Source organism: Magnolia sinica, chromosome 8, assembly GCF_029962835.1.
Source record: "Magnolia sinica isolate HGM2019 chromosome 8, MsV1, whole genome shotgun sequence".
Lineage (NCBI taxonomy): Eukaryota > Viridiplantae > Streptophyta > Magnoliopsida > Magnoliales > Magnoliaceae > Magnolia > Magnolia sinica.
The window spans coordinates 60,322,888-60,336,076 of record NC_080580.1 but is presented as its reverse complement, the minus strand read 5'-3'; the positions used below and the strand labels follow the sequence as shown (position 1 = coordinate 60,336,076).

The window sequence follows — 13,189 nt, the reverse complement described above, 5'->3', positions numbered from 1 at the left end:
CTGATCTGTAAAGCCGATCGGTACGAAAACTCAGCCTGACCTAGATCCATGGTCAGTGAGCTTAAGTCTGACCGCACGTGGAAAAAGGACCACCGGAAGCGCTCCGTTGGATCGAGAGAGGCCTGATTTGGTTATAACTTAAGTATACCTTGGCCTTGGGGCTATTTTCATCAATGTTAGGCCTATATAAAGACCTTAAAACCCTCACTCTCTTTTCCATACGAATTTCCTAACCCTAGTTAAGAAAGAGAGAGGAAAAGAGAGAGAAAGTAAGAGAGAAGTTGGTGAATTATCTTAAGAATCTTTCCTGTTACTCTACATCTTTAAACCATCACTTTTGAATCGTTATTCCGGCGATTCTAAGTTCCTTCTTGGGTAAGTTAACCTAACCCTAATCTGTTTTAGAGCTTAGAATAGTCTATGTGTTGATGTAGCTCATTCCTATTCTTGCCTTAGGTTATCTAGTCGCTGTTAACGAAGACCTATCGTCTGAATCAGTTCGGTGTGCTTTTTCTGGTTTAAGGTGCGGACTATATTCATATAGGTTATGGTTTTCAAGGCTTTCAATGTCAATTAATAGTTTATTCTTATTGTGGGTGCAATTTCACATGCCAAATGCTATATTTACATTGTATTCCTGATATATATGCCTTGTGTTGAGATTTGTGTATTCCTTGTGTATGTAGAAAGTACCGTATACGTATAAAATATGAACATGTACTTGCCATGATTATTTGTCGTGTACCTGTGCTGATTGTATGTGTGTCAACTCCTTGGCAAAAGGAATTGTCTAAATGCGTGTATTTCAACATGCGTCATGTATGTTGAACTATGTACTCTAAGTGTTTGTAGAAATGTCTGAATGGTCTAAAGTGTAACATATAATCCTATTTACGGGCGTTGAGAAGCGATTCTCAACTCTTTTATTGATGTGTATGATTTTCTACATGCAAGTCACATTCTTTGTTGTTCAACTTGAAGTATTACTTATGTGTAAATCCATGTTAAGTTGATATTCTGCAAATGCTCATATACTACATGATTTGAATTATTGTTCCATTACTGTTCTAAATTCTATATGCATATCTGTTGTAATGGAATGAGTATGGGACTATGAAATAGTCCAGGAAATCGGTAATCGGCCTTGAGTTCGTGGCTGAGGTTGCTTTCGCCACGAAGGATGTGATTTGATGAACCCGAGTCGTATTAGAGTTGTCGGCAGTGGTTTGGCCACACGGAGTGTTTGCGCACTCTATGTCGTTTAACCCAACATGCGCTCGTGCCAGTTGAGTTCGTCAAGTAACCAGATTGTCCGATGTATGTTCACCATGTATGAATGCTATTGTTTGAATCTAGGGTACCAAACTTACCGATGAAATCCCGTTAACCGTTATACATTGATCCGCAAAGACTCATGAGCCGGACATGGTGGTATGGGACACCGTGGTCGAGCTGTCGGCTTACGCTGGGGTGACGAGCCTCCCCGTAGTGACCAGTGAGCAACCAAACTCGTGAGCCGATTATGGTAGTATGGGACACTATATTCGTGTTGTCGGCCTACATTGATTGGTGACGAGCCCTTTGTAGTGACCTCGAGCATACCTGGATACTGCATTAAGGCGACGAGCCTTAGAGCAGTAACGAAGATATGATAGGCGTGCATTGATTGGTGACGAGCCCTTTGCAGTGACCTAAAACCATATGACCGTATGAGATGGCCTAGGACTGACGACCCTAGAATGGATCACTATGTGGAAATTGATATGAGGAAGGTACCTTAGATTCCCAATCCTACTGTTTGAAAAGGACTAATAACAACTTGGTAATCATGTTCATGCACCGCATTTGCATGTGCGTGGAAGTCGTTGGCACAGTGGGAGGATGTCATACGTAACGTGAGATGAAAACACAGAGGGAGTAAGGCGAGGGCATACATCATTCTACATACATCCTTGCATTAACAAGAGTAATAGAGACATGTTTGATTGTACTGCTTTACCATTACTGATTGATTAATTTGATAACATGTTAACTTTTGCGATATTGTTCTACTAAGTTGATCACTCACACCCACGTTTTGGGACGGTGTTGAAACACCAACTGATGAGGGTCGAATATTACATGTCAGACCCTAATTATTACCTAATTTTATGTATATGATAATGCTTAATGGAATATTTTAATTATATTTTTGTTACAGGATGAAATCAGGAGCGTTGATGGAAAAAGAGTACTACAAGCATGGATTTGACACTCCGAAGTCACCAAAGCAAAAGACACACTCCAGAGAACTAAGACTGAAGAATTTATATGTCAGGGATCTGAGGAAATCAAGCCATTCACATTAAAGAGGCCCGAAATTGGTGCAGAATGCAAGATCACATGGTTCCCGCCATTCGACTGGCTCGAAACTCCATACATGGGATGGGGATCATAAATTAACCGTACAAATTAAATTTCATCCATTGAATCACTGAAGAAGTTGTCCAACGGCCAGATCAGCCCCTTAATTCATTAAGTGGGGTCCACCTGATAACAGGATATGCTTCAAATTTGGTCTCAACCCCTTAATCGGGGAGACAAAACAGATGGACGGTAAAGATTTCTTATAAGCATCATAGAGGGCCCTGTATATGTAGCACATGCGTACACCATGTACATGTGCCCACGGAGCACGGAACCAGCCAAGGCGGGTCAGCAGGCGCTGACCCGTGTTTCCTTTTCCAAAACGGCAGTTGCCATTTTCATTCAACGTAACGGACGGAAAGTCCATTTTTGCGGACCTCTGTGGGGCCCACCCATGGCACGTACGGATGATCCAAGCCGTTCATCGTGTGGAGGGATTCGATAAATACGAAACCATGTTTACATTTTGTGCCCATACGTGCACACGTGTGAGATACAGAGGCCACAAGTGGACTATCCTGTAACGTTCAAAATTGATTTTATTGTAATTCCTTATATGGGTCGCGTCAATGGATGTTTAAAACCATCCATATCTGACCGAAAATTCGTCGTACATCCAATGGACGGCTTGGATTTCCCCAAAAACGCTTATGTGGGGCCCACCGAGCATCACAGCGCCGGACGTGCGAAGGCTTACGCACGTCCGCGAAAAGTGGACTTCCGGGCGGTTGTGGCCCATCATCTTCGATCAGATGGAAAATCTGATCCGTCTATCATATAGACCAGCCAAAAACGTCCCAAGAGACGTTAATTTTACGGATAAAGTACAAAGAATGAGGGACTTATGCAGGTATAGAAGTTTGCTGCGAAAAGGGCTTTCGCTGCGCATACGACAGCTTTCCAAACCCGATTTTCTCCATTCCAGCGACTCCAGCAGCTATAAAAAGAGATGCAAAACGTAGACAAGAGGGGAGGGGAGCCAGGGAACAGATCCAGAAAAGAGAAAGAGAAGACAAGAGAAGAAAAGAGAAGAGAAAGAGAAGAAAAAGAGAAGAAAAGAGAAGAAAGAGGAGAGGAGGATGTTTTCATTTCATCAATGTTATTTTTCTTACTTTCTAATTGATCACATGGACAGCTAAATTCCTTAGCTAGGGCTGAGATGAAGCCTCCAACTTGAATGATCTTTGTTTGTTGATTTATTCTTAACTTGATTGATTTGTTTCTTTCTCTAGTGTACTTGACTGGAATTTCCGTACTCCTCCATTCTAAGAGCTCAACCAAAGTCTAGTTATGGATATTGTTTGGAATATTATTCTAGGTGCTTGTGTCTGACCATGAACAGGTTCCTATAGAGGAGGAAACAGGAATTTACATCTCTCCATGCCTGACCATGGATGGAAAGATGTGATCCATATGCTTTAAAAAATTATACATCTGTGTACCCGACCAAGGACCTAGAGTGCGCTTTATTTATTTTGATATCGATCTGAATTAGGGTGAATCAACAGCTAAAACAAGGTTTATGATAATTAGAGGTGGATTCGAAAGTCCTAGTCTTCTCCTTGATTGAATTTTTCTTATTGCTCTTGATTATTTTTCCATTGATTTTTGTTTAGTTTACTCAATTACTATCGCAAATATTTGTTGGATTAGTTAAGAAGAGTCTTTAATTTTGAATTGTGACAACCAGTCCTCGTGGGAACGATCTCGTAATACGTACCATATTTACATCTGATTTGTATACTTGGGAGTTTAAAATCATTTAAATCAGGTTGATTTAAATAAAACATCAAGTTTTTGGCGTCGTTGCCGGGGACTGTTTCGGTCCAATTGGATTTAGGATTCTCTCTTATCATAATTCATAGTCTTAGATTTTTACTAACTTTAGGTTAATTTTTTTTTTTAGAAACTAACCTATTTCTTATTTTGTAGGGTCCTGACGTAAACTGCTAATTTGGTAATCTCTTTCTAAATTCTCTACTTTTTCTAATTTCTATTTTTAGAATTAGGGTTTTATTTTTTAAATTTTTTTTCTATTTCTAGGCTTTTTTATTTTTTATTTTTAGAAATTAACTATTTTCTAATTTTAGATTTAGATTCTTCTTTCAAGTAACTTTCTATTTTCTAGTTTTAGAAATTTTTCCCTTTGTTAGAAACTAACTTAGTTTTTTTTTTTTTTAAAGATTAGAAACTTTCTTTCTTTTAGAAATTAACCGTTGCTTCGGATTTTTTTCTAGCATTATTTTAGGAAATTTAATTTATTTTTGTTTTTTATGTTTACAGGAATTGAGGAAGGAAGCTGCTACATAAGATTATCTTCAAAAGGAGGAGCTCTCAAATCTTCAGACATTCATCATCGCCTTTTCCGGGTTCTTCCTTCCAATTCTCGTTTACATAGCTTTCTCTTATTTTTAGGAATTCATCACTTTTATTTTTAGTTTTATTCATCTTAGGTTGCATCTTAGTTTAGTTTTCTTTCTTATATTGATAACATAGTTTATGCTAGGACGTAGATCTCTGAACATAGAACTAGCACCTTTCGATCCTGAAATAGAAAGAACCTTTCGTAGAAGATTTAGAAACATCCTATTTGAAATGGCGGAAGAGAATGGAACTAAAGCTCTTAGAGATTATTCAGCTCCTGTCCAATTCAATGCGCCTTCATGTATAGTGTTGCCTGCCACCATGGCGCACACTTTGAACTTAAACCTGGGGTCATACAACAGTTGCCCTCCTTTTATGGTTCAGATAAGGAAGATCCATATCATCATGTGAAAGAATTCTTAGACATTTGCTCCACCTTTAAGTTCTAAAAATTTTCAGACGATTCGATCCATTTGCACCTTTTTCCTTTTTCTTTGAAGGATAAGGCGAAAGCATGGTTGAATTCTCTAGGAGTTGGGTCTATCACTACATGGGACCAACTGTCTAAGAAGTTCTTAAACAAGTTCTTCCCGGTTCACAAAACTAATGCTTTCCGTAGAGAAATTACGAATTTCACACAAAAAGAGGGTGAGCACTTTCATGAATGTTGGGAAAGATGAAAGGATTTACTTCTTAAATGTCCACACCATGGTTTTGAAAAGTGGCAACAGGTTCAATACTTCTATGACGGTCTGACACCCCAAAACCGTCGCATGGTTGACGCCACCAGTGGAGGGTCATTCATGACCAAAAGTGATGTCGAAGCTTGAAATTTCTTTGAAACCTTGTGTGAAAACTCCCAACAATGGGACTACTCAAATAGAGGCGAAAGAAGCCCTCAACCACTGAAGAAAGGGGGTATATATGAGGTAGGAGTCACGCCAGATCTTTATGCCAAAATTGATAGCCTGACAAAGAAAGTAGATGCTTTAATGTTAAATAATGAACCTCCACAAACAACTCAAGTCGAGTCATGTGCCATATGTTCTAGTCTTGCCCATCCTATGCAGTCTTATCCATCTAGTTCAGCATTTCCAGAATTTCTCTCTGAACAAGTACATGCTATGAACACCTTTAGGAGAACTGAGAATGATCCTTACTCAAACACCTACAATCCAAGATGGGCTAGACATCCAAATTTCTCTTGGGCAAAAGGACCACAACAAGAAGGACCATCTGGAAATCCTCCTATGCAACCTTACTCCCAAGTTGGCAGTCAACAACCTCAGCAGTTCTCACAGTATCAACAAGTGCCTCCACAATCTAGGAAACCATCTCTTGAGGATACACTCAATCTTTTTATGTAGAGTTCACTTCAATTTTAAAAAGACACCCAACATACTTTACTAGCTAACCAGCAGAGTTTACATGCAAATGCGCAATCCATTGCCAAGGTGAAAGTATAGTTGGGTCAACTTGCTGCCACATTGAGTGAGAGAGAGAAGGGCAAGTTCCCTAGTCAACCTGTGGTAAATCCAAAAGGACAGTATGAGATTGGCTCTAATTCAAACCAAGAACAATATCATGAGTAAGCCAAATTAATCATTACCCTTAGGTCCGGTAAACAGATCGAGAACAAAGTAGAAATGCCTAAGGAAGAATCAAATTCCAACTCAGAAGATCAAAATGAAGCAGAGAGACATACTAATGCATCGAAAGCCCAAAAGCACTCTGACTCTCCAGGAACCACTCATGTGCCATCTTGTGTGCCTAAAGCACCTTTTCCTCAACGTCTGGCACCGGTTAAGAAAGGAAACAACTTTAATGAGATATTGGACATGTTTAAGCAAGTCCAAATCAACATTCCGTTGCTTGATGCTATCAAGCAAGTCCCTGCTTACGCTAAGTTTCTTAAAGATTTATGCACTCAAAAGCGTAAGATGAATGTTTATAAGAAGGTCTTCCTTGCAGAGCAACTCAGCTCCATGATTCAAAACAACACTCCTCCTAAATTTAGGGATCCAGGAGCTCCTACCATTTCTTGTGTCATAGGAGAGCATAAGGTTCAGAAAGCGTTGCTTGATTTAGGGGCCAGTGTTAATTTGTTACCATATTCGGTCTATGAGCAGCTAGGACTTGGTGAGTTGAAACCAACTAAAATAACATTACAACTAGTTGATAGATCTATCAAGGTGTCCCGTGGTATTATTGAAGATGTGCTAATCCAGGTTGACAAGTTTTATTTTCCAGTGGATTTCATTGTTCTAGATACTCAACCTGTCCAGAATCCTACAAGTCAAATCCCGGTTATCTTAGGACGTCCATTCTTGGCCACATCCAATGTTATCATAAATTGCAGGAATGGAGTTATGAAGTTGTCCTTTGGTAACATGAAGATCAAGCTCAACGTTTTCAATGCTGCACAACAACCAGCAGACTCGGAGGATATATGTGAAGTGGACATGATTGAGAGTCTAGTGCATGAATCTTTCCTTCAATCTTCCGAAGACGCACTTGAGACTTGCTTAGCACATTTTGGCATGGATTTTGACATAGAGAATTCCATCCAAGAAGTCAATGCATTGCTCGATTCTACTCCTATAATGGAGACTGTCAAATGGAAAGCGAAAGTGGAACCTCTTCCACCCTCTGAGTCTAAACCGGTCCCATCTATTGAGAAACCACCTGAACTTGACCTTAAACAATTGCCTGAAAACCTCAAGTATGCATTTTTAGGTCCGTCTGAGACCCTACCTGTCATCAGAATGTCTAACCTTGAGAAGGAACAGAAGAACAAGTTGCTTAAAGTGCTTAGAGAATATAAGGCAGCTATTGGGTGGACGATAGAGGACATGAAGGGAGTAAGCCCCACTTTGTGTATGCATCGTACTGATCTTGAAGAAAATGCAGAAACATCGCGTGAAATGCAAAGGGGGCTTAACCCTAACATAAAAAAGGATGTTCGAGCGAAGGTGCTTAGATTGTTAGACGTTGGTATCATTCCAACGGAGGTGCTTAGGGTGTTAGACGTGAAAGAAATCATTCGAGCGGAGGTGCTTAAATTGTTGGATGTCTACCCCATTTCAAATAGCACGGTTCAAGTTGTTCCTAAAAAGTCTGGGATTGGTTAATCAAGATGTTGAGGAAATTTATTTAGCGGACCCAGGTTATCAAGATTGATTAGTTCATGGTCCATTCTTGTCTGGCTGAAGACGTTAAACTTAGCGCTCTTGGGAGGCAACCCATCTTTTCATTCCATTTTATTTTCCTAGTCAGTTCAATGTTTGTGGGTAACATTACTGCAAACCCTCACGAGACTATAACTCGTCCACTAGGGGCAACCTAGGGGTTTAAAGGCTTGTTGCATACGCTAAATGCAATCGAGAGCACCTGCGAAAGTGGTATAGGTAGGATCTTCTTTTTGTGATGTTATTTTTTTGTTATTTTATTTTTGTTGATTTCTCTCTTGTGCTCACCCGCTCTTACGCTGATATCTTTCCATCACTCCTCTTTTATTTTCGTTGTCCCATGTGCATTGCATGTTTATTTCTTTTACATTAAGGACAATGTAGATTTTAGGTTGGGGGTGGGAGATTAGGTTACCTCATCTGTATTTTCTTGGTTTGAGCAAAGATTGTGAAGCAAAGATTGTGAAAAATTTTAAAATTTTCCTGAAATTTCTTGTGATTTTGAAGGATAGTCGTGATTTTAAAAGTGCAAGATACAGAATGTTGGTAATTGATGACTCTTGGATTCAGTTGTCTGTTAGATTTTACAGTTAAGTTTGAATTGTTAACCCATGATTAGAAGTTGTAAACATTGATTGAGTCATGATTTCACATATCACATCTCGGTTGCATATTATGGTTCCGGTTCGATGATTTAATGATTAACCTGAAAAACAAAATTTTTAGAATCAGTTTATAAAGAAGAATTGAAAAGGTGAGTTATAAAGAAAAACTGAAAAGGTGAATTGAATAATCGTCATCATAGGTTTGCTCCCTATAGATGAAGATTCGATTCCCCATGGTTGACATGAGAAAAGGATTATGTGTACAATCTCTACCATAGGTTTGCTCCCTATAGGTGAGGATTTGATTCCCTTGGTGTTATTGTTTAGAAAAAAATCAAAGGCTGATAGAATGAAAAGTTAACCTATCAGGCAAGTGTTGGTTTCAGTTGTTATGAATTCCGTTGTTAATTACCAATGATATCATGGAATTGACAATTGGATCTCTTAATGATTGTAAGCCGAGATTACACTATACACTCATGGAACTCAATGTTTAGGATTTTCTAGTTAATGGATTAATATTTTGAACTTGAATATGAAGTTTACCGTGAGCTTGATTCCAGGAGAAAATTCTACTCACCATTCATGAATCTTAGAATTCTCACATTTCGACTATGTGTTCATAAGTCACTCAAGTTTACAGGAATTGTCGTGTATTCCTAAAATTATTTTTCGCATGTTTTGCTCGGGACTAGCAAAATGCTGGTTGGGGGTTGTGATGAGGGTCGAATATTACATGTCAGACCCCAATCATTACCTGATTTTACGTATATGATAATGTTTAATGGAATATTTTAATTATATTTTTGTTACAGGATGAAATCAGGAGTGTTGATGGAAAAAGAGTACTACAAGCATGGATTTGACACTTCGAAGTCACCAGAGCAAAAGACGCACTCCAGAGAACTAAGACTGAAGAATTTACATGTCAGGGATCTGAGGAAATCAAGCCATTCACATTAAAGAGGCCCGAAATTGGTGCAGAATGCAAGATCACATGTTTCCCGCCATCCGACTGGCTCGAAACTCCATACATGGGATGGGGATCATAAATTAACCGTACAAATTAAATTTCAGCCATTGAATCACTGAGGAAGTTGTCCAACGGTCAGATCAGCCCCTTAATTCATTAAGTGGGGTCCACCTAATAACAGGATATGCTTTAAATTTGGTCTCAACCCCTTAATTGGGGAGACAAAACAGATGGACGGTAAAGATTTCTTATAAGCATCACAGAGGGGCCTGTATATGTAGCATGTGCGTACACCATGTACACGTGCCCACGGAGCACGGAACCAGCCAAGGTGGGTCAGCAGGCGCTGACCCGTGTTTCCTTTTCCAAAACGGCAGTTGCCGTTTTCATTCAACATAACGGACGGGAAGTCCGTTTTTGCAGACCTCTGTGGGGCCCACCCATAGCACGTACGGATGATCCAAGCCATTCATCGTGTGGAGGGATTCGATAAATACAAAACCATGTTTATATTTTGTGCCCATACGTGCACACGTGTGAGACACAGAGGCCACAAGTGGACTGTCTTGTGACGTTCAAAATTGATTTTATTGTAATTCCTTCTATGGGTCGCGTCAATGGATGTTTAAAACTATCCATATCTGACCGAAAATTCGTCATGCATCCAATGGATGGCTTGGATTTCCTTGAAAACGCTTATGTGGGGCCCACCGAGCATCACAGCGCCGGACGTACGAAGGCTTACGCACGTCTGCGAAAAGCGGACTTCCGGGCGGTTGTGGCCCATCATCTTCGATCAGATGGAAGATCTGATCCGTCCATCATATAGACCAGCCAAAAATGTCCCAGGAGACGTTGATTTTACGGATAAAGAAGTTACGCACGCTGGTGCGTAAAGACCTTTCCACCGACTCTTTGTACGCATCCCAACACATCTCTCCACCGCCTACATTGCTATAAGAAAGGGAGAGCTCGGTTTGGAGAGAAAAAAAAAGCAGAAGAGAAGAAAGGAGAGCCAGGAAACAGATCCAAAGAAGAAGAGAGAAGAGAAAGAGAAGAAAAGAGAAGAAAGAGGAGAGAAGGATGTTTTCATTTCATCAATGTTATTTTTCTTACTTTCTAATTGATCACATGGATAGCTAAATTCCTTAGTCAGGGCTGAGATGAAGCCTCCAACTTGAATGATCTTTGTTTGTTGATTTATCCTTAACTTGATTGATTTGTTTCTTTCTCTAGTGTACTTGACTGGAATTTCCGTACTCCTCCATTCTAAGAGCTCAACCAAAGTCTAGTTATGGATGTTGTTTGGAATATTATTCTAGGTGCTTGTGTCTGACCATGAACAGGTTCCTATAGATGAATAAACAGGAATCTACATCTCTCCATGCCTGACCATGGATGGAAAGATGTGATCCATATGCTTTAAGGAATTATACATTCTGTGTACACGACCAAGGACATAGAGTGCCCTTTATTTATTTTGATATCAATCTGAATTAGGGTGAATCAACAGGTAAAACAAGGTTTATGATAATTAGAGGTGGATTCGAAAGTCCTAGTCTTCTCCTTTATTGAATTTACCTTATTGCTCTTGATTATTTTTCTATTGATTTTTGTTTAGTTTACTCAATTACTATCACAAATATTTGTTGGATTAGTTAAGAAGAATCTTTAATTTTGAATTGTGACAACCAGTCCTCGTAGGAACGATCTCGAAATACGTACCATATTTACATCTGATTCGTATATTTGCGAGTTTAAAATCATTTAAATCAGGTTGATTTAAATAAAACATCACCAACCAGACTCTGTCGTAGATGCAGATATTGATGCGACCCCTAAGGCAGAGCAGGAGTTCGAGGATGATGAGGCCGCATTTTCTTTTATGCAGTTTTCAGGCGGGTTCCTGTGAGCCATGTCCTGAGGCGTAGGAATTCTGGATTTTCTTTTGGAATAGATAATGTCATTTGATGCTTGTATTTTGATAGCAACACTTGTAAGTATGACCTGGCATGTATACGTATTTTAGGGACTTGCACATGTACACATATGTTTCTTTAAGTCTTCCGCTTGCGTCTATCACTTATCCCTAAATTATGTTTACAGTTTGGCTTAATCTATTCCATGTTTTATATGCTCATATAGACAACATACATCCATCATTAAATATGTTGCATAAGTGATGTTTTGAAACTTGAGAGCTGAGTTATGCTCGACCCCCGAATTTCAGAGCATTACAACAAAGCACTAGTGACTTGATTGTAATATATTCAAAGCATATCTCGTACCTCGAGTCCATGATAGATCAATGGAATCTACAAATCAATTCCTTATAAAACATATAAGAAAATATTTATAGTCTTCATAAGCATCCAATATACTCAGAATCAATGATGGATCAAAATAAACTAGAAATACTTCATCATTCAAACCAAATATCAATGAATTGTTCAACATGAAAACCAAATAAGTTGAAGCAAAGTAAAATAAACATTAAGAAGAACTATTTGGTTCAATCATGTCTATTGTTCAACATGAAAACCAAATAAGTTAAACCAAAGTAAAATAAACATTAAGAAGAACTATATGTTTCACCTCTTAGCTCTAGCCAAGAGATTAACCAACGATAGACATGATTGAACCAAATCTCAAAAAAAAAATAACTCAAACTAAAAGATTAAAGATGAGTGATGACTCCTTGGAACTCCACAACTCCTTGATCTACTCTTACCCTAATTCGTGTTTAGTAAAGAAAGAAACATCCCTTTATATAACTTTGATTTATACTGACTTCAAACCAACTTTGAATTTACATAGCTTTCGCATCTTTGATAGTATTAAAATCCCATTGAAGAATCCAGATCAAAGTAGGAACCTGTCCAACAACAAACTTTCAATTTCATGGATTTTCTCGATGACATCGAAGACTCATCAAAGGGTACATGCATACGTCTAGCAACAAAATCAAATTTTTGGAATTTTTGTGATGGGATGGAAGATGACTTCGATAGCATCAATACTAACTTCGATGGCATTGAAGGGTCGATTTCTGCAATTTTTTATTTCTTCAGTTTGAGTCAAAATTTTCTTCATTCCTCACTTAGTTTCCTTGGATATTTGGTACTTGATTTTTTTAGTCTTGATCTCCATAGATCCAATCCTCCACTAGGTTATTCTTTGGGCAATAAAGCATTGCTTTAAGTGTCATTTTCTCCTTAGCTCTCAAAATCACCTCTTAAGAGAAAACGCAAGTAATTAGATCAATTAAGTGCGTCCATGTTCATAAAACCAATGTATAACAAGGGAGATATATACAATATTTCACTCTCAACTGTTGCCTCTCTCGATGGCCTTTAGGGTTAAGAGAGTGTTATGTTTGACAAAGTGTCACTAACCAATTAATTCGATTCTACAGTTGGTTAGACCCTATAGAAATGCTTAGGATGGAGAATTTGAATATCATTAACCTTAAGATGGCTCTTAAGTTTGTGTTCCAAAGATTATGAGTAAAGGACAACGATTATAGAGAGGGAATGTGGTAGCCACCCACTCTGCCCGTATTGATGTACAGTTTATATTTCACAATATTTGACTAATTTTTTAGGAATAGAATTAGTTCTCACGCAAAGTAGATGTAAAGTAATACAATGATG

General features: G+C 38.7%; 1 protein-coding gene and 1 non-coding gene across 2 annotated transcripts in view; both read right to left on the bottom strand.

Annotated features, from left to right (window-relative positions):
• LOC131253361 (transcription factor bHLH30-like) overlaps positions 1 to 13,189 on the bottom strand; it is a 47,697-nt gene that overhangs the window by 30,683 nt on the left and 3,825 nt on the right. The gene's annotated exons all lie outside the window — the stretch shown is intronic.
• Positions 5,377 to 5,485, bottom strand: LOC131254477 (small nucleolar RNA R71). Its single transcript, XR_009175591.1, has one exon. It is a non-coding gene; the product is annotated as a small nucleolar RNA R71 (small nucleolar RNA).